Source organism: Podarcis filfolensis, assembly GCF_964270895.1.
Source record: "Podarcis filfolensis genome assembly, chromosome: 6".
Taxonomy (NCBI): domain Eukaryota; kingdom Metazoa; phylum Chordata; class Lepidosauria; order Squamata; family Lacertidae; genus Podarcis; species Podarcis filfolensis.
In genome coordinates this window covers 87483065-87505466 of record NC_139609.1, presented here as the reverse complement: position 1 = coordinate 87505466, position 22402 = coordinate 87483065, and positions in this window count along the sequence as shown.

The window sequence follows — 22402 nt, the reverse complement described above, 5'->3', positions numbered from 1 at the left end:
TGTCCTTCCAGTGAGCACTCAGGGCTGATTTCCTTAAGAATGGATAGGTTTGATCTTCTTGCAGTCCATGGGACTCTCAAGAGTCTCCTCCAGCACCATAATTCAAAAGCATCAATTCTTCGGTGATCAGCCTTCTTTATGGTCCAGCTTTCACTTCCACACATCACTACTGGGAAAACCATAGCTTTATTATTATATCCCACCTATTTCCCTAACAGGGACTCAAGGCAGCTTACAGCTAAAATTTTATTTCATTGCATTTATCTGTGAAAGGCACTGCACATTTTTCCTTTACAACAATCCTGTGAGGTAGGTTCGGTGGAGAGGTTGTAATTGGCTCAAGGTAGTGTTGTCAAAGTGTACACATTTACTGTATAGTAAAGAAATATTATGATTAGATATAATAATTTCAGCAGCAACGGGGTGGGAGCTATGGCACAATGACTTTTTAGTTGTTGTTTTTTTCAAATTATGGTCCATGTTATCTGATATGCTAGAAGAGAAGAGCAACTGCTAAATAAAGAGATCAGTCCTGTAATGGGCAATTTCATAGCTCCATCTCTTGAATGCGTCATAATCTTCATATCTGCACTTTGCTGTCAGATAGGGCCTCATTAACCACAGAGACATTGCTCAGATAAGTTGAAAAATTTATAGTGTGAAATAGTTTCTCTCCCTTTCTCTTTCTCTTTCTCTCTCTCTAGCCAACAGCTCCAGGCACGAACACATATGGTACTGGTACTTTGACTTTTCAGTGTCGCATGATTAAAAGAGCCTTAGCATTTTACGAGGAGAGCCAAGACTTGTAATGCTTATTTGATGCCAGCTGAGCACTAATCAGGATCCTCTACTTCCATATATACCTGGATCACAGTAGGGGTCAGAAAAAAAGGAACCACTATTCCCAATGCACCATTGAGGGCATGCTGGGGTCTCTCACGTTACGATTTAGTAGGAATAAATCGCAAACCAAGTCATAAGGAAGTCTTCATTAAACGCCATGCAAACAGAATTTTAAATGAGAAAGTAAAATCTATCCCAAGGGGTGCATGTGCCAATTGTGTTACCTACCAACAGACTGTTATGACGCGGGTGATGCTGTGGTGTAAACCACTGAGCCTTGGGCTTGCCGGTCAGAAGGTGGGCGGTTCAAATCCCTGCAACGGGGTGAGCTCCCGTTGCTCGGTCCCAGCTCCTGCCAACCTAGCAGTTCGAAAGCACACACAAAAAAAGTGTAAGTAGATAAATAGGTACCACTCTAGTGGGAAGGTAAACAGCATAGCTGTCAACTTACAGATTTGAAAATAAGGGACCAGCAGCCAAAATAAGGGACATGCAGCCTCACCTGTTCCAGGCACTCCAGTCTTCCTGTCCTCCTGCAGTCTGGTCAAACTCATGCTGGTAGCTTCGAGAACACTGTCCAACCAACTTTGTAACCAGAGGTTCAACTGAATAGACTCTGAATCACATGCACCACAAGGCCTATGCGGCCTCAACTTAAGATGGCTCCCCGGCCTGGCTTTGCACTGCAAAGTTTGTAGCAGCACGTGCAACAAAATGGCATCCAGCATTCAAAAACCTCCTCGGCTTGCATTAACTAGCCACACACACACAGCCTCCACCCCTCCCACGAGATCTCTTTTCCTTTTCCCCCACCATGTGCCCCCGCTCCAGACAGACCTTTTCGCTGGCAAGGGTGAGTGGGCCGTCAATGACGTATCCATCCGATTCTGATCCGAGCACTCAGCACAGGTATGTTCAACTTCTGAGCCCCTCTGAGCCAAAGGCAGAAAGCCCAGCCAGCAGCCAAACGAAGCCTCAAGGAAAACCACTGTCACCTCTCCGCTGGGAAGCGCTGAGCAAAGGCGAGTCCCCAGGGAACGCAGCCGATTTGATCAGCACAAGGCATGCAAGCTCCACCCCCCCCCCAGTCGTTCTTAGACCTCTTATTGGGTGAGCAACACAGCCAAGTAACACAGTTGGAGCCTTTCTCCTCCCTGGACGGCAGGCAGGGAGGGAGGGAGAGGAGCTGCTTCCTTTGAAATTTAAGGGACATCATTTAAGGGACATTTAAGGGACATCCATCAATAAGGGACAGCAGCGGGACATGGCGCAGGAATAAGGGACTGTCCCTTCAAATAAGGGACACTTGACAGCTATGGTAAACAGCATTTCTATGCACTGTTCTGGTTTCACCAGAAGCGGCTTAGATATGCTGGCCATATGACCCAGGAAAACTGTCTGTGGACAAACGTAGACTCCCTTGGCCTGTAAAGTGAGATGAGTGCCGCAACTGCAGAGTCGTTTGCAGCTGGACTTAACTGTAAGGGGTCCTTTACCTTTTTTTACCAATAGACTTCTGGACCAAATTCAAGGTACAGGATCTTAGCTACAAAGTCTTGCATGGTCTTGGGTCACATAACCAGGAGGCCATCTCTTCCAATATCAGCTTACAAGCCAGCTGTGGTCAGGTGATCAAGCTGTGCATCATATACCCTTGCTGATGCTTTGCATATTTCCTTCATATGTGGTATGTATGTGGGCATGCATGCCATTTAATGGTATGTATGCCATTTTATTTATTTCTTTATTAAAAATTCCAATTGTAGGCAAAAACAACAACAACCCGATTTCATATTTAAGGGTAAGGTCACAGCCATCTGAAAGTGTTCAAGTCCCCCTTCTCCAACAATCAATCCAAGCTTTGAGGAGGGGCTCATCCAATCTCTGAAACCATAGACACACACACACACACAAATCACTGGGGTGAATACATTGGTCCAGCACTAATTACATTCAGTGCTAAATTGTGCTTCAGTGGATTCCAGTTTTGCTGATCATTTTAATAAGCACATAATATGTTCACATCCTCAGTCCCTGTAACTAGATGCCCTTCCTGCAAGGGACAGCCATTTTCTCAGCAAGAGAACGATGAGAAAGCCATATTTTTGCAAGATTAAACCTCCATGCTGGAATGATTTATGCATCAATAAAACCAAACAAAAACTAATTGGGTAGGGTGAGACTACCAAAAATTATGTTTGCAATGGGGGGGAAAACCCCAGAAGTAGAACTAATTACCCTAGTTCAGTGTTCCGTTTAGCTATAATTCTACAGTCAATTAGTATTCTGCTTAATTGTACAATTAATGAACATATAAATTAAATTCATAGTTTATTTCTACCACTAAATTAGTTATTTGAATTGCCTCTGTAAAAAATAGAAAGCCAAAACACATGCGATTCAGTGAACACATTATTAAAATGACTCCAGCAAAGTCACTTCTAGACATTGCTTAATTGTTAAACAATTACCCTCCGATTATTGTTAGATCCTGGCTCATGTTATTGGAAAATAATTTAATTTCCTCGTTTCCCCAGGAACAAACAGCTACCAATTCTACAAAAATTAAATCCCTTCCTTCCTTTTTCTTGGGTCTCTAAGATTTAAATATCTTCTGATGGTCCCTGAAAGTAGATTTCTTCATATATCCTCCCCAGGTTGTTATTTTTGCACTTCTTTGCTATCTTGGGACAGATGTGGGGAACCCTTGGTGCTCCAGATGTTGGCCATGATTGCTGGGGCTGATGGGAGCTGTAGTTCACCAACACCTTTAAGGCCAGAGTTTCCCCACACCTGTGTTAAAAGGCATACCGAATTACAGGAACTACGTAGGATCTGCAAAAGGCAGGTATTCTCAATTACCAAACTAATTATTGGTTATTCACACAGGCATTGACACCACTCTGTAATTAGGCACAATGGCTCAAGAGAAGCACCCTAGCTACTGAGTTTGCAACTGAGAGTGGCATCCTCACAGTGAGTTTCCAAATCCACATGAAGCATTTAAATCAGAGATCAGCTCAAATCTGAATTCAAGTCAAAAATGTGCATGCTTGAATTAGCGATTGCAGTCAAATTACACAAAGGACAAGGTTATGAATGGCTACTACTCATGATGCTTAAGCCTTTCTGCCTCCAGAGTCACAGGCAGAAATACTTCTGAATACTAGTTGCTGGAAAGCACAGGAGGAGAAAGCAGAGGCAGATTCAGGGGACCATTTCGGTTGAACTGGGCACGGAGCCTTTGGGCCACCACAACTGATTTATAATAGAGCATGAGACGTGTGCAGGCAGGCACCAATTTTTTGCATTGCACAGGTCGCCACTGAAATTTCAGACCCCAAAATCCGCCATTGGGAGAAAGTGATCATATGCTGGGGTCCTGGCATCTGGTTGGCCACTGTGAGAACAGGATGTTGGACTAGATAAACAATTTGCCCAATTTGCTCATGTTATGTACTGAGTTGAATAGGATCCAAAATGCAGCAGTCTGATTGGTCCTAGAACAATAGGATCCAAAATGCAGCAGTCTGATTGGTCCTAGAACAATAGGATTCAGAATGCAGCAGTCTGATTGGTCCTAGAACAATGCAGCAGTATGATTGGTCCGCAGGAGCCACCCAATCCAGCTCCAGATAGAATTGAATCCACAACCTGCTTGGCCTACAGGAGAATCCCGGAATTAGCCAATCACGTGCAGCCCATTGTGTAAATAATGTATATAAAGCAGATACTGTGGGTGAACTTCCATTGCTCCTCACCACTATGAGCTGAATAAAGAGCATGAAATCCTTTCTCGACTCCGAATATATTTCAGCTCATATGTTATTTTCTCCCAACTGGGATGAAGACACAAGTTAGGAGATTGAGATTAAGGGTCACAAATGTATTAATATTGGATTATTGCAGTTCAGGCAAGCTAACCATTGTGGGAATTTTAGGTTAAAAAACCTCCCGCCAGCTGGATGACCCATGGCTTTCTTCTTTTGCCCCCCCCCCCCCTCAGAGATAGCCCAGTGCTGCTGGCCTGAGTTTCGTGGGCTTGATCTTCCCATTTTTGACATTCTTTTGAGCCAGTCAACAAGAACAGGTAGGCAGGCAATCTGATTACCTTGCTTGCTTTGCCTACAGCAAAAGGAAAAGCAAAGCCAGTTAAATTGGTAATTTCAGAAGCAGAACTCTCAGACATTAGGTGAAGAGGGAAGGACCCAAGCCCATTCTTGGGGGGGGGGAGTACCCAGCAGCCCTCTGAAGTGATGACTAGCTGTGTTGTTGTTGTTTAGTTGTTTAGTCGTGTTCGACTCTTCGTGACCCCATGGACCAGAGCATGCCAGGCACTCCTGTCTTCCACTGCCTCCCGCAGTTTGGTCAAACTTATGCTGGTAGCTTCGAGATCACTGTCCAACCATCTCCTCCTCTGTTGTCCCCTTCTCCTTGTGCCCTCCATCTTTCCCAACATCAGGGTCTTTTCCAGGGAGTCTTCTCTTCTCATGAGGTGGTCAAAGTATTGGAGCCTCAGTTTCACGATCTGTCCTTCCAGTGAGCACTCAGGGCTGATTTCCTTAAGAATGGATAGGTTTGATCTTCTTGCAGTCCATGGGACTCTCAAGAGTCTCCTCCAGCACCATAATTCAAAAGCATCAATTCTTCGGTGATCAGCCTTCTTTATGGTCCAGCTCTCACTTCCATACATCACTACTGGGAAAAACTGGGAAAACCATAGCTTTAACTATACTGACTTTTGTTGGCAAGGTGATGTCTAGCTAAGCCCATACTAATCAAAATAATGGGTAGACACTATGCCAAATGCGAAGAAGTGACTGCTGGTGTCACTGCCTTAAATAGGCAGCATGACGCTGGCCATTGTGACTCTGTGGCTTCTTCAACATCCCCACCATCTGGCCACTAATAGGGGAGGGTGCGAATCTGCCCCCAGGTATCATGGTCAAGCAGGCTTCTGAATCTCAACAGGAATAAGGCAAGAATTGAAGTGCTGCACAAGGTCCAATGGCTGCATCATGATCCAGTGTCTTGCAATCTCAACCTAAAGAATGTGGGCCAGAGTTTGATGCTGTCTTACTCTGAATTCAGTGACATTCCATTAAAGTTTTTAATCCAAACAGACGCACAGAACCCAGAGCCATCCTTTGGCTTAGCAATGGGGACGGGAGACAATGTATGGGGTAAAAAAGTCCAGATGGGAGGAGGGTCAGTCTGAGCTATGCCTGTCAATTAGAAGTCTGGTAAGAGAACATCAAAGTGCTCTGCTGAACAACAGCAGAATCGGTAAGCATACTTTGCTGAAGCACACAACTAATGTTGTACTGCACTCTTCAAGAATCGGTAACTATTACAAGCAAGCCTCAACTTCCATTCTGAGTTGTTGGAAGTGGTTTGGGGCATTCAGGTGATGTTTGAAGAGCTTTTTATTCATCATGAACAATAAATATTCAAGGGGTAAAACAAACTTTACATTCTGCTATAGATTTATGTGGTGTGTGCGTGTTCCCACCCCCGTCCCCAAGTGCGCCACGGTAGCGGCACATCTTGGAGAACATCTGAGGGAGACCTCTAGTAGCAAGCATGTTTGTGCTGCTGAAAGGATAGCTTTTATCTATTGACTTCAGAAAGCAAAGACCTCTTTCGCTGAAGATGTACTGCTTCAAAACATGATACTTCTTTTCCTTTGAGCTTTCTACTGTTTTTTGCCTTGATTGTGAACCGAGACCCAGCGTTAGAACAGTGTAGTTAAGACAAGAGCATTGTTGTTGTTGTTTGAAAGGGTAGGGGGAGAAAAATTGCTTGTGTATCACATCCAAACAAACCTTTTCGCTTTAGAATGTGTTCCCAAGGATCACGGACACTCTTCAGCAAATAAATCCAAGCAATCAATGCTTGAATGAAGTGACAGAGAGACAGGACTAAGTAAAAGGGAACGGAGAAAAAATAAAAAAACAAGGTTGTTGGAGCAGAGAAATCATAGGACAAAGGTGGGAAGAGAAATTCAGATAATGAAAGACGAGAGCTTCCAGCATAGTCAAAGTAAGCATAGACGAAGAAACCACTTATGTTCTTTGACCCTGCTCAGCCTTCCTTTCCTAACAGACTTTGTGGTTGTCCCCAAAGATTCCATATTCTGTTTCTACTTATCTCCAGTGAATACCAAACATTAACTTTTAAAGCAGGGATAGGGAATGTTTATCAGCAAAAGGCGACATTCTCTTGTGGACAAACTGATGCAGGCAACACGCCAGTGGCGGGAGACACCAGAGGCGAACGTGGGTGGAACAATGAATATGAATTTCACATCTGTGTAGCTTTCTTTCTTTCTTTCTTTCTTTCTTTCTTTCTTTCTTTCTTTCTTTCTGGCATTTGTGCTGCACACTCTTCAGCCAAAAAGCCTCCCAGAGCAGCTTACACACAATCAATTAAAACAAGACTGGTTTTTCAATCTTAAATTCAGTTTTTCACTTAAAATAAAAATAAAGTCCTCATGAAAATGAGTCAGCACTTTGGTGATAATTTATGCTAATAAATGCACATGTGTATGCAAAAGCATAATTTAGCCTTTAAATGTGAGCTGAATCAAATTTTCTCCTTTATCCCAAATCAACTGAGGAATTGGACACTCCTGCTTAACACCACACCTTCTTGCTCCTTCCGCAGCTCACCACCTCCACCTGGGGGAGAGAGAGAAAGGGGTTATCTACACTGCCTCTCCAATCCAGAGATGTCTTGAGAGAGCAGATGGAGGCAAGCAATACCTGCATTAGCGGGAGGTGGTTCTTGCCCTCTGACACCAGCCCAGCCTTGTGTCTCAGTCATTCTCCAGTGCTGGGAACCTGAAATGCTTGACAGCTATCCCTTTCAGTAGCAGACAATATACCTCATTGGGGTGCCCTCAGGGCAGGGCTTTGAGGCAGAGGCCCAGCGCTCCACTCAGCAGAATGAGCACGCCACAGTGAAGCGATGCACATTGCCATCTCAAGCAGGGTATAAAACATAGTCAGGGGTGGTGGGAACTGTAGCCCAAGAACATCTAGAGGGCGCCATATTGACTACCCTTATTCCAGTAGTGGTTGGTGCCCAGTGGGAAGGCAGAGAGACAAACAGAAGCTGCAGCCAAAACCTAGTGACAGGCAGGGTCAACTTCCTCCCTGCTGGGTTCCACAAAAACAACCCTGAGACTTTAAGGAAGTGAAAGGTGGCAGGTAATGCATCTCCCTGGACCAGTTATAAGTAGGAGAGCAGACAGGTTATGGCTGCCTAAGGGCAGACTGATGTTGGTGGAGCAATTGCCTCATTTGACCCAATGAAGCCAGCCTCTACTGCCTTGATCTGCAGAGAGGATGGCATTAAGCCCCAAGTCTAAAATTGCCTATCTGCAGCACATTGTACCCCATTGGTTTCATTTTTTAGTTTGGTGTGTGTGTGTGTGTCTGTCTGTCTGTCTGTCTATCTGTCTCATTGTTTTAAACCTTTTTGCTGTTGTATTGTACATTTTCTTGAGTTGCCTTTGTAGGAGGCAATTAATAAATTAATAAGAAGAATATGTCCAGTTCAGTAAACATTATGTTCCTTATCTCTCCCAACTTATCAAAAAGGTAATGGATGCTAGCGTGTCAGCAGGGCAGACTTCTGTTTCAGCCAGGTACAAGCCAGGTACCTCTGAGCCCTGTTCACAGAATGACTCCATCTGCTTCACTGGTCTGTGGTGCTAATGATAAGGCCTCTGGACGAAGATGCCATCTAAGGAACAGTTTTTAATCTTTGATCTGATTTCCATCCATATGGATTTTCCAATGCAAAAACAAAAAAACAAACACAGCCCAAGGAACCCTCGTGGTTTGGCTTTAATCATTCAGTAGCCTGGGAAAGGGGGAGGGAGGGAGGGAGAGAGAGAGGGGGGGGGAGAGAGAGAGGCTTGTGGGAATTTGCTGATGATAACAAAACTACAGGTCAATAAAATGAAGAGAGAATAATATAAATTCACAGAGAATGGGATAGTGAAAGAAGAAACTTAGAAGAGGGGGGATTTGTGATACAGTGCAGCTTATTGTAAAATAATGCAGCAAGGGACGTAAAACTGGAAGAGGAAATATCCTCTCAATTCAGAGTGTAACATGCCTATGAAGAAGAAAAAAAGACGTAGAAGCATCAGCTATCAGCGCCGGGTGTTAACCCCAGCGAAGCCTGGCAACTGGCTAAGTGCCAGGTTTCATAGAAGGGGAAAGGTACAAGGAGAAAGGCAGGCAGGTATGGAGAGAACTTGGAGGCAGAAATTAATGAAGACTTGCTTAAGAATTCTGTCTAGGGTTCTGCAATCCTGGTAATTAGGGGAGGGGAGGTGCAGCAGGGGGATCCAAAAGTGCTTGTTGGAGAACAAGGTTGCAGATTAATTAAATGAGGTTTTAAGACTGTAGGGTGAACTCCGCCATCATTTACATCAGAATAAACCCAGAGATATCATGCCAGAGCTTCTGGACACACTGCTTGAAAATGTAACTAGCCATTCAGAAATATCACATAGTACAACCTTCCCAAGGCTGCATTAGTCCAGAATGCAAATGCAGAACCACATTTCGTCTGAACAGGCTCTTCACTCCCTCCTGCCACCCCAAAATCCACACAATCTGAATGTGAAAGCTAGGGTGTCCACAGCACAGGGGCACACAGAAAGGTCTTCTATGGGGAACAAATTTGAGGTAGAATCCTAATTGTTTAGCAATGGCTCCACCCCCTTCCAACAAGCTGGAACGTATGCAGAGGAGGGTGACCAAGGTGATCAAGGGTCTGGAAACCAAGCCTTATGAGGAGTGGTTGAGGGAGTTAGGGATGTTTATCTTAGAGAAGAGGCGACTGAGGGGAGATACGGTAGCCATCTTCACTGTCCCATGGAAGATGGAGCGAGTTTGTTTTCTCCTGCTCTGGAGGATAGGGCTCAAGCCAATGGCTTCAAGTTACAAGGAAGGAGATTCTGGCTAAACACCAGGAAGAACTTTTTGACAGTAAGAGCAGTTCGACAGTGGAATGGACTCCCTCAGAAGGTGGTGGACTCTCCTTCCTTGGAGGTTTTAAAGCAGAGGTTGGATGGTCATTTAGCATGGATATTTTAGTTAAGATTACAGCATTGCAGGGGATTGGACTAAATGACTCATGGGGGTACATTGCAACTACAATTCCATGATTCTATGTATTTCGAAATGTGTGGTTTGGATCTCCACATTCCTGGGTTCCTTGTGCACTGATACTATACAGATAAGATAAGGGTTGGTCAGATCTGTCATTTTCAGATTCTCTCAGTCTCTCTCTCTCTCTCTCTCTCTCTCTCTCTCTCTCTCTCTCTCCACCAATTATAACTTCAGTTTGCCGCCCTCCATATCCATTTGTGACCTGCATGCATTGTTTTATTAATGCATTTGTGTTATTTTGGGCAAGCAATTCCACATAATTTAATGCTTTTGGTGCATCCTTCCCACTAATATATGCACTTTCATGCACACTTTCCATTATTTTTATGCATTTTGTGGCTGGAGAGCCTCATCGCAAAATTCAGAGAAGGGCAGATGATTAAGGAAACTGTTTTTCAGTCCATGTATTAGTTCAGAAAGTGCTAATTGGGTACACTCACATTAAAAAGTGAACCAAATGACTTTTCCCCCATCCTCTAGGTGAGATATTCAATATTATTATATGCATATTTGAAATGAGGGGTTGAGGCCAAAGAAAATTGTATCGTCTAAGAATGTGCAATGAGTTCATGGATGGTAAGATCTGAACCAAAGACTGCTTACCTCCTATGCTCCACCAGTTCTCTACTTGCAGGGTCTGTTCAGATTTTATGATTCTGTGGAACTTTGATAAATATTTCATGAACTTCTGCAGAGTAACCTCTAGCTTCTGATTCAATGTCAGCAGCTACTGCTTTCCCTGCAATTCAGTATTCTGGTGCTTTGGGTTGTGCCTGTTTTATGTAATCAAACTTGATTAGCATGACTGACAAACATAATTATTAGCTCAAACTACATCTGTGTTTACTAGCGATATCTCTTCCAATGTAGCCTTTGCTCATTCTCTTCTTGGTAGAATTCATCCGAGTTTCTTTTCATCATTCAGCTCCTGTGCTGTCGCCAATACCTTATGAAAGAAAACTCATTTCAAGTTAGTTAGTGCCAATAGTCCTCTGGAACATAATGACATATTTGTTCATTGTACTGACATCAGAAAACATGTGTAGCCGCAGAACTGCAAGGCCAGCTCTTCAGAATTGCTGGAACATAGGAAATTGCCTTATACCAAGTCAGACTATTGGCCTATTTAACTCAGTATAGTTTACACCAGCAGTGGGGAACCTCCAGCCCACAGGGGCCATTTTGGAAAAGCCACATCCATTTATTGGTGACCTCATAGCTTATGGTGTCACAAACAGAGACCTGTTGTCTCTGTTCTAAGACTAAGTGCTAAGATTGAAAGTAAATTATCTATTATCTTCTGAATTTAGTGCGAAAGACCACTGTGGAAAGATCAGCCATAGATCTCTGCCTACTATTTAACAGTAAAAGGCAGCAGGCAGAGGCTTCTATTTGATCTTAGTGATAGCAGCTCTCTGGTGTTCCAAACAGGGGACATTCCCAGCAACTATGTGCAATAGTTGGCTACTGAACCTGGGACCATATACAAGCTAAATAGATACTCTACTACTGAGCTACAGTAAACTTTATAGGGTCTAGTTTCTTGTGTTACTTGACACCTGCAGAACTGGTAGTATCATTCTGTGGCCAACTTCAGTGGTTTTGCTGCAGCAAAGATGGAGAACCTGTGGTCCACCGGCAGTTGACGGGCCTATGGTCAGCCAGTATGGCCAATAGCCAGTGAGAGCTGGACCATAAAGAAGGCTGATCACCGAAGAATTGATGCTTTTGAATTATGGTGCTGGAGGAGACTCTTGAGAGTCCCATGGACTGCAAGAAGATCAAACCTATCCATTCTTAAGGAAATCTGCCTTGAGCGCTCACTGGAAGGACAGAACCTGAAGCTGAGACTCCAATACTTTGGCCACCTCATGAGAAGAGAAGACTCCCTGGAAAAGACCCTGATGTTGGGAAAGATGGCGGGCACAAGGAGAAGGGGGCAACAGAGGACGAGATAGTTGGACAGTGTTCTCGAAGCTACCAGCATGAATTTGACCAAACTGTGGGAGGCAGTGGAAGACAGGAGTGTCGGGCGTGCTCTGGTCCATGAAGAGTCAGACATGACTAAATGACAAAACAACAAGAACATGAAACAACTGTATCTGGAGGACCGTAGGTTCCCCTTCCTGTGCAAAACTGTAGCAATGATCAATGCTGCTCTTGAAGAGACCTGCCAAGTGTGCTGAAGTGTGGATGCAACACATGTGCCCAACAAGAAGGTGGGTTGCTGAGGAGAAACTGCTGTGGAGAGGCATCTGGCTAGCAAGGAAGTCTCCACAACCCAAGGCCAGGAAAAGGGACTTCTTTTATTTAATTAATACTTTTTTTACTTTAAGGGTGGGAGGCAAGCAGTAAAGAGAGAGGGGGACCCCCCCCAAGTTGTGTGAACACAGGATGGAGGGGAAGAATTGGAGGAGGGTGGTTGAGGGGGAGATTTGGAGGGACCAGCAAGCCACACTTTTAAAGTGAAACAAGGGAAGAGGATAGCTAGAAGCAGTATGAGGAAGGCAAATGTGGGAAGAAGAGAAGGGCAAACTAAGAAAAAACCAGAGGAGAGAGAGAAATGAGAGCGCAAAAGTGGTGTGACTGTGGTGTGAATGACATTTAGCACAACATATAGTGGCCAAAAAGCAGTTTACTGCAGAATGAAAGGGACATTAGGAATCTAAACAGAAGCACGACCATTAAAATCCATACAATTAACACAATACCTAACACTTCTTAACACACCATGAATTCAAGTCATACAATCCCTGTGGCACATTCTCTCCCAAAACCTTTCCCAAATTCAGTTGTGTTGTTGTTTCACAGATGTGTATCTTTCAGCAAAAACTTCCTCAAATGCAATGGCCATCTTGTCAGTTAGACTAAATTAGCACAGCTCCATTGATTTTGCTTAATCCATGTTTGCTGGTGTGTTTAGACATCAGTGCAGCTGTAGCCATTTACTTCATTAGAGATTGTTTGCAGGTAAACAGCCTTCTCTGTTAAAGAACTGAACTTCAAGAAGAAGGTGGGGGAAGAGAGATCAAATGAACATTTTGATATTTATTTAATGTATTTTACATTTAAAGGGTCATTCTGGACCATGTTCTGCAGTAGCTTTGATCCTACTTCCACTCTCCTGCAAAATTGAAATGACAGATTTTTTTTTATCGCCAGGAAACTTTTAAGCATACAGATACTCAGTAGCTGTGACATTAATTGAAGTGAAGTGAATGCCATTTACATACCTAAAATTAAGGAATACAGTTTGTAAGGAAAGAGAACGATGGTGATAATCCCGCTAATATAAATCTGAGTTTAGATGCTGAGATTTGAAAGTCATATTGTGATGATTGGTCCTTATTAGCTGTTTGTCCACTTACAAATGTGCTTATCACTCATTTATGAAACCACAGTAAGCCAAAGGTTACCATGCATAAAAGAGAAGAGTCAACGAGGCAAGTAATCATATTTTCTCCTGCACTTTCTTAGCTATAAAATAAATGCTGTTAAGCAACGCTAATAAACGCAATTGAAATATGATAGCACAAGAAGATAAGAAGATTTGTTCAGTTCTGTTCCTTTATCGCAGGGATGAGGACTTGTGGCTCTCCAGATATCATTGGATTCCAACTCCCATGAGCCCTGGCCAGTAACACCAACAGCCAGGAATGATGGAATTTGTAGTCCAACAACATCTGGAGGGCCACAGCTTCTCCATTCCTGCTTTACTGTTTCTCTCATTCACTCTGCACACTCTTCTAAACCATCTGAATTCCAGTGTAGCTGGGGAGGGGGGGAATCTAAAATGAAATGCAAAACTGGAACATGTATACTTTGTCAGAACTTTGAGTTGCTTTGAATTTTTCCTTAGTCAATATAACAAACACAAACCCATGGTTGCACGGATTAAAGACTGCCAATATTTATATGATTGTATGCATGTTTGCATCAATATTCTTTTCGTGCACTGTTTTACTGAAAAAGCACACACACACAATCTTGATACAACATTGCATACAATCACATCATTTCCATTTATAATGCATTTTATAACAGAGCTGTTGTCAGGATGGAATAGGGAGGACCATATATAGAACCCCATGCTCCTTGGAGGACGGGTGAAAGAAAATCGTAATAATAAATAGTCGTCCCCCCCCCGCCCCCCCGGAATTTGAAATAATGAATAAGGACTTAAAAGATCATTCCCACTAAAAGTGTAAATAAAAATTTTGCGCAAATGATTAAAACCATAATTCAGAATGTAGTGACTAAAGTTCATGTAAATTATCTTTACACCTATAAAGTGTGGCCCCGATTGACAAATATTTTGATTCAGCTCAGTTCAAGTGATAATTTTTATTCAATTTTTCACTGTACCAACAACTATCTTTGCCTTGGAAGTCCCAGAGAGCTTGAATTCTCTCTGGAAGCTCATAAATACATATTTCCCCCACCCCTACAAAGAAGAGGGCCTCTGTGTACTTATGATTTATTATTTCATACTGCAGTGGTATTAGTTTTCTGGGTTAATCTGATTCCTTTTGCTGCTGTTGTTCCCCCTTTCCCTTCATTTAGATGTGGTCTAAGAGGATAAAATGAGTTCGTCTCATTTAGGACGCGGAAAACAAGATAAGAAGAAAAACTCCAAACTTTCTTGAGGTTTTCTTTTAATGAAAGACGAGGGTGCCTCATACAATGCTACAATTTGTTATCTTTGCGGGAAATAAATCTGTATGAGCTCATATGAGATCATTTTGCTATGATCACTTTCAAAGTTTTTATTATTCTCATAATTCATCTGTCTATATATATATATATATATATATATATATATACCCAACCATGAAGTGTGTACAAAAGCATGCTGCCCCCCCAAAAAATTATTCAGGGGTTGAAGATTGTTTGGAATACACATTCCTTTCTGTTTGGGTTCTGTGGTATATCCAACAGCAAAATATATCTTAGACTTCTTTGTATTTATCCTTTCCATTGTTCCTTGCCCACGTTGCAGTTTTGCAATGTAGCTGGCTACAGTATTGGATTACGTAGTTGCACTCAGACAACTTTAAAAGAGTGTAAATAAAGCATACTCGATACATGAAGGTCCCAAGTTCCACATCTTTTAAAAAACTTGCTAGGACTAAAAACATAAGAAGAATTGGATCAAACCAAAGGGTCATCCATCTAATCCTGCATCCTGCTCTCACAGTGGCCAACCAGAGACCCATGGGAAACCTGTGAGCAAGACTTAAGTGTGATAGCTATTATTCATCCACTCATGTTCTCTTTCAATAGGTATTCAGAGACATACTGCCTTTGGCTAGTGCAGGTATTTAGCCATCAAGACCAGCAGCAGTTCTTAGCTTTATCCTCCTTGAATTTGTTTAATCAATACCAAACCATCAAAGCATTCATCCATCATTGTCGCCATGTTTGTTGGCCACATTTACAACTTGTATGACAAAATCCACAAGGCACTTGCAGCAGACCGCAGAAAGCCATTGGAACATATACGGAGGAAATCACAGTCAAGAAAAGTGGAATGCAGGTAATATAAAAGTCGGGTTCCTGTTCTTTCGATCTAGAATCTTAGAAGATACTTCAATGGTTATCTGCTGCTGATGTGGGGTGGGGTAGGGTGGAACTGCTGCTACAGCATCCAGGGACAGCTAAAGAAATGTTGCTATCTGAGCAGACAAGATGGTGCAGCTACTAATCCATCTACTAAAGCTAGCTGCAGGGTTGATGGGAGAGCTTCCTCCATCACAAGTGAGGGTACCAGCACCTCACAGCAGCTCACTATGTCAGTCTTCATTACTTAGTACAGAAAGTATTGATCTGATGTGTAGAGATCTTTCCTATTCTACTCTATTCAAGAGGGTTCTGGAAGCTTCTCTGTGTGAAAGAAACAAGCAGAAGGTTCATGATGTTTGGGTTATTCCTTCAGAGAAACTGAGTACAGCTGGCTTAAACTGGTTCTGATATCTCTTTCTGTCAAGGTCACGCTGACTATAAAAGTAAGGCCAGAAGGAGCCTGGGTTTCACTTTCTCTTTCCATCTCTTTTCCTTCTGGTGTGGTGTTCTGTACATAGTATGTTGAGTATTAAGGTTTAGATTTCTTATAAGTTATTGTAAGTTTAAGTTAAGTCTGCTGCAACTGGATTTCTTATGGACAGTGTAATCCTGAATGTACTGAATTTGTGAACATTATGCATGTTTGCTTTCAGTAGCAGTAAAGCTCTGCTGGATGAAATATTAATTGCCTCTGGTCGACTTTTTGGGAATCCTGCAACATGTTTAAGTTTTTACTCTGCTAACTATACATTGGAGTTCTACTCTGGATCAATATTGAGTAGAATTCCATAACACCTTATCCCCCAGATCTGCCACCTAAGGTGGCTAACTCACTCTGCCTAATGGTAGGACTGCCCTTCCTTGACTGTACCCTTATCCTCGATGCCAGCAAGATTTGCATTTCAGATTCTGAGTGGTGAAACAACAGTACAAGAAAATAAGGAGGACTATACCAGCTCTGCACACAACCTTAATTCATGCCATTCATTCTTACAATGTTTCTTTTAGGTTCCTTCATCTTTAGCAGCAGCTGGATACACAGAAATCTGGTGATTATTTTGTGAGCACATTTTGTACCACACCAGTTATAAGTATTTTATTGTAATGTCCAAGTTGTTTTCCTTTTGAATAACTTTTCCTTAAAAAGAAGAAGAAGAAGCAATAAAAGTCCTCCAGGAGCTATGTGCCAAATTGATATTCATTCTTACTGGTCATCAATTTGACCTGAGATGAAAACAACAGATTTATGAGAAACTCATTAGAGAATCAGGTTATAACTCTAGTGATTCATTCTGGCTCATAATTAACAGTATAAACTGAAAGACTGTGGAATGTGCTACAGGATGAACTAGACTTCATGGAGACAAGATATTTTGAGGTTATTATTAATCATTTTAATTATTAGGAAAGGAAGAAGCTTGAGTCATTAGCATCTTTTGAAAGCTTTTCCCCTTAACCCTTCTCACCATCTCCCTGTGCATTGGCAACTTGTTTTTACTTTGCTTGACCACAAAGACACAAATGCTGTCCAAACATAAGAGCCCGGCTGAATCAGGCCAAACACACATCTAATCCAACTTTTTTTTTATTTTAGTGGGCAGCCAGATGTTGGTGGGAAGCCTGCAAGCAGAGTATGAATGTTTTTTTCTCTGAATGCAGATGCAGGAAACAAGATCAAGCTCACACCCCCTAATCCTGGCCCCACTAATGGAAGAAGCAAAGATCACCAGTGTCAAAGCAATGATTCTTCAACATCAACTTCGTTGGACTGGTCATGTTGTGCGGATGCCTGATTATCATCTTCCAAAGCAACTACTCTATTCCAAACTTAAAAATGGAAAGTGTAATGCTGGCAGTCAACAAAAGAGCTTCAAAGACTGTCTCAAGGCAAATTTTTAAAAATATAGTATAAACACCAACAATTGGGAAACACTTTGCCTGTGAGTGTCCCAATTGGAGAACAGCCTTTAGCAAAGGTGTCATGGGCTTTGAAGACACTTGAACTCGGGACAAAAGAGAGAAGCATGCTTAGAGGAAGGCACACTTGGCAAATCCACACCGTGATCAACTCCCTCTCGGAAACCAATGTCACCACTGTGAAAGGACGTGTGGATCCAGAATTGGCCTCCACAGTCACTCACGGACTCATTGTTAAAACTGTGTTTATGGAAGACAATCTTATTCGGCTACGAGTGAAGAAGAAGAAGAAGAAGAAGAAGAAGAAGAAGAAGAAGAAGAGCTGTTCGACAGTGGAATTTGCTGCCAAGGAGTGAGGTGCAGTCTCCTTCTTTGGAGGTCTTTAAGCAGAGGCTTGACAACCATATGTCAGGAGTGCTCTGATGGTGTTTCCTGCTTGGCAGGGGGTTGGACTCAATGGCCCTTGTGGTCTCTTCCAACTCTATGATTCTATTCTAAGAAGAAGAAGAAGAAGAAGAAGAAGAAGAAGAAGAAGAAGAAGAAGAAGAAGAAGAAGAAGAATGCCCCATATGCATTCAAACTAAGATCTGAAGGAGTCTATGCACGCATATATTGCATGTGCATAGGCTTTGTCCATATGACCAGTGACCCTATCTGTTCATGACTGGCTTTAACCACGAGCATCTGAATTTTGCTCTAACTACACCTGAACTGCCTCTGCTTGGGGTTGGTGCACTTCTGAAATCAAAATTTGCTAACTCTAGTAAACCGCATGGGAATGCCAGCACCAGAAAGGCCTTTGAAATGGCTCCACACTCTTTAAATCAGATAACAATGCAAGGAGGCCATCCTGAATGGGACTGCGGAATGTCAAGAGACGTAGAATAAGGCACTCCAACTCGCAGCATATGCAAAGGGAAATGTGTTAGGCAGTATCAATATGCCCCAGTAATTTCAGCACACATTGCAGAGTATGCATCTATTTAGAGCAAATAAAATGTGAGCCCATTTCACAATGAAATTGGACCATTTTTTTCCAGTGTGAACAGCCTTATTATTGACAATGTGAAATTGGTTTTCATCTCATGTTTGCAAAAGATATACCATCAGAATTACGAACCGGGCGACAATTGCAGGGAGTTTGATATTACACCAATGGAAAAGTCCAAAATTTGCCTTTGGAACAAAAGTGGAGGATTTTGCACAGTTCTAGCTGAGAGAAGCACACTAAATAAAAGGCCTTTGGAGAATTAAAGCATAAGCTTTTCTTTTATCACAGCCAATAAGAAGTAGCCCGAAGCAACCAAATGCTACAGCGGTAGCAACTACTGTAATACTTTTATCGCAATTCAGCTAGGATCAGCCAGTAGTTTTCCTTTCTTCTCTCACAAAAGCCAGTCTATTTCACATAGATGAGGGAAAGTAATCATGGATATTCTTATCATCCATTTCTGCTTTGAAGCATTTGACAAACTAAATTCACTGCTAATTCAATTTGTACATGGTTTTATGCTCACACTAACTAATATCATCCCCACTAAGATGCTGTGACAAATGTCAGGGTCCAATTGAATCTGTCTAGCAGATTACTTACACATGGAGACCCGTGGAAATTCTCATATTTAGTCTTTAGTTTCCAAAACCATGTCAGTGTCCATTCCCCAATTGCATTCTCATATGCTCCATCCACAAATATCCCATGCACCCTGTTTAGGGAAGTTTTTAATGTTTGATTGTATTTCTAATATCCTATTGGAAGCCACCCAGCCACCTATTGGAGGCCACCTATTGGAGGCCCAGCCAGATGGGTGGGGTATAAGTATTTAATAATAATAATCATCATCATCATCATCATCACTATTATTATTATTATTATTATTATTATTATTATTATTATTATTTCCTCTCAAAGAGAGAGAAAAGGCTTTGTACATAGACTGTGTCACCTCCCTTACCCTGGAGCTCCAAAAAGTGAATGGGGCAGGAGGAGGGACAGGGCACACGCCAGTAGCATACATGAAGATGCATGCACAGATGTTTAGCAACTGGAGATAGCGGGATGGCGTTAGGACTATATAAGCCCACCCTGCTGTCTTTCTCCAATTCATGGCTAAAGAACTGTGGAATTCGTCAGGGAAATGAACCCCTTTGACATCTACCCAAACCTCATGCTCAAAGTCTTTGAGGCTTGGGCGAATGTCAGGTAGGCCTTTCTTAACCAAAAGGTGGCTGGCCAGACACAAGCAGAAACACCCACTGCTCACACTTGGAGCTCACTCAGAGATTACTAGTTAGGAGAAGATGAAAATGCTACCCTGGCTTCAACCTATGCTCACAGAGTTTCCAGATTCTATTTGCAGCTTTCAAGAAAATTAAATTCTCTGTGCTTCGAGGTTCCATCCATTTCTTGACAGACAAAGCAGGGTCCTGATTATTCAAAGTTGCCTTTGCTTCAAAACAAGGAACATGGTTATTTCCATGAATTCACTATGCACATGGAATCATTGGGTAGATACGGCACCATTTATCCAACAAAGCCCCTGTGTTGTTAACAGAAGGGATGCCTTTCACAGCCTAGAGCAGGCATAGGCAAACTCGGCCCTCCAGATGTTTTGGGACTACAACTCCCATCATCCCTGACCACGGGTCCTGTTAGCTAGGGATGATGGGAGTTGTAGTCCCAAAACATCTGGAGGGTGAAGGTTGCCTGTGCCGGGCCTAGAGTTACAGTAAGAGCTGGCATAGTGAAATTGAGAGACTCAGCCATGAATAAAAGGAGGATTCTTGTCTCACTAGGTGGTCACTAGGTGGTCTTGGGCAAATTGATGTCTCCAAGCTTCAGCCTTTCAGCTGCATCAAGGTTGCCAGCTTTTGAATCACCCCCTCTAGCAATTTCTTTAAAAGCAGTTTGATCTACAGCAATTAGTAGGTGATCATGTTCAATGCCATAGTATGAAAAGTTTCACCTGCTGATTTCTGCATTTCAAACCTCTCTTAAAGGCTCAGCAGTGGGCCAAATCAGTTTTCATCTTCCTGGGTAGCTGGTTAATCTTATCTGCAAAGCAGTGGTGATAATGCTGTAAAGTGCTTCTGCAGTTTAGTTTGGACAAGAGGGCACTGGCGTTATGCTGCCTTTGTATTTAAACATATGGAAGGAACTAGATGCTACTATGGGATGCGGGTGGCGCTGTGGGTTAAACCACAGAGCCTAGGACTTGCTGATCAGAAGGTCAACGGTTCGAATCCCCGTGACGGGGTGAGCTCCCGTTGCTCAGTCCCTGCTCCTGCCAACCTAGCAGTTCGAAAGCACTTCAAAGTGCAAGTAGATAAATAGGTACTGCTCCAGTGGGAAGGTAAACGGCATTTTCATGTGCTGCTCTGGTTCGCCAGAAGCAGCTTAGTCATTCTGGCCACATGACCTGGAAGCTGTATGCCGGCTCCCTCGGCCAATAAAGCAAGATGAGTGCCGCAACCCCAGAGTCGGCCACGACTGAACCTAATGGTCAGGGGTCCCTTTACCTTTACTTTTAGATGCTACTACAGCAGGCAGCACAACTATTATTCCCACTTCATGCTCTACAAATACAATGAACCCCCATGGAGTCTGCTAGAATGGGGGTGGCTTACTTGCTGCATTCTAGATGTTGCTGGACACTAATTTCCACCAACCCTAGACTGGATGGACAGTGGTCTGAGATGACTGTAGCTGTAGTCCAGAGCCATGGGTCCCCCATCCTGTCCCAGACTGTTTCAGCTAAAAGCCTTGGCTCTCTGTTCTGTTTAGGAACATAGGTAGATACCTTATACCAAGTATTTTGTAGCCTGGGGATGTGTCTGGATCCAACACTGTCACTGGAGGCTCATACAGTGTCAGTGGTCTTAGAGTGGATTGCTAGAGCTAGATATGGCCCTAATAATCATATGGAAAACTGACCAGTTTTCACATCTCACTTCTTCACATTTAACAGCTTTTTTAAATGTTGTGAACTGCCCCATAATCTTTGGATGAAGGTTGGTGTACAAATTTAATAAAAAATAATAATAGCTTTTCTCTTTCTTTGAGATTGATAGCAGATTTAACAAAGTGTGTGATTGTATTGTTGTTGTTGTTGTTATCATAATTATTAATTACATTTGGGTACCACTCCATCTGAAGATCACAGGCTGATTCACAACATAAAGATGCAAAATGGGAACACAGAATACATGAAAACAAGAACAAAATAAACAACAAACAAACGAATAACCTCCCTCCCACAAGCACAGCTTAAACAACCTAGAATGTTAATCAGCCAAAGGCCTGGTTAAAGAGAAATGTTTTCTCCTGGAGCTTCACTGGAGCTTTCACAAGAGTGCAGGGCCTCTACTTTGAAGGAGGGATCTTCTTTGTAGATGCTTATTTAATTGCCACTCTCAGAAAAATGTGGCGTTGGTGTTGGAAATGCTACAGTAACCCCAAGTAGACCGCTGCAGCTGCGTCGAAAACAGCACAGCATTGAATGCCTTACACCCTCAGAATCCTCTAGCTGATTATATACTCCATACTGCAGCAGGAAGATAACTATAGCCGCTTCCAAATTCTAATTGGAAAAGCCCCACAAAATATACACCCTTCCCAAGAATGCGTAATTAGGGAACGTTTATTAGAGTCAATGCAAAAGCTTTAAAGTTATTGAATATGGGTTAATCTTGGTTACACTTAAAGCACCACCTGTTCATTTCTCTCTTTCTCTCTCTTTGTTAAAAAAAGGGGGGTTGCTAATGGTAATTTCGGTTTCAGTGAAGTAGTTAATCCTTACGTATTCAGTTTCATCTTTTGAATATGCAGTTGGCTTCTTGAATACCCTCCATCACTCAAAGAATCAATGTGTGTTCCATTTATTGTAAAT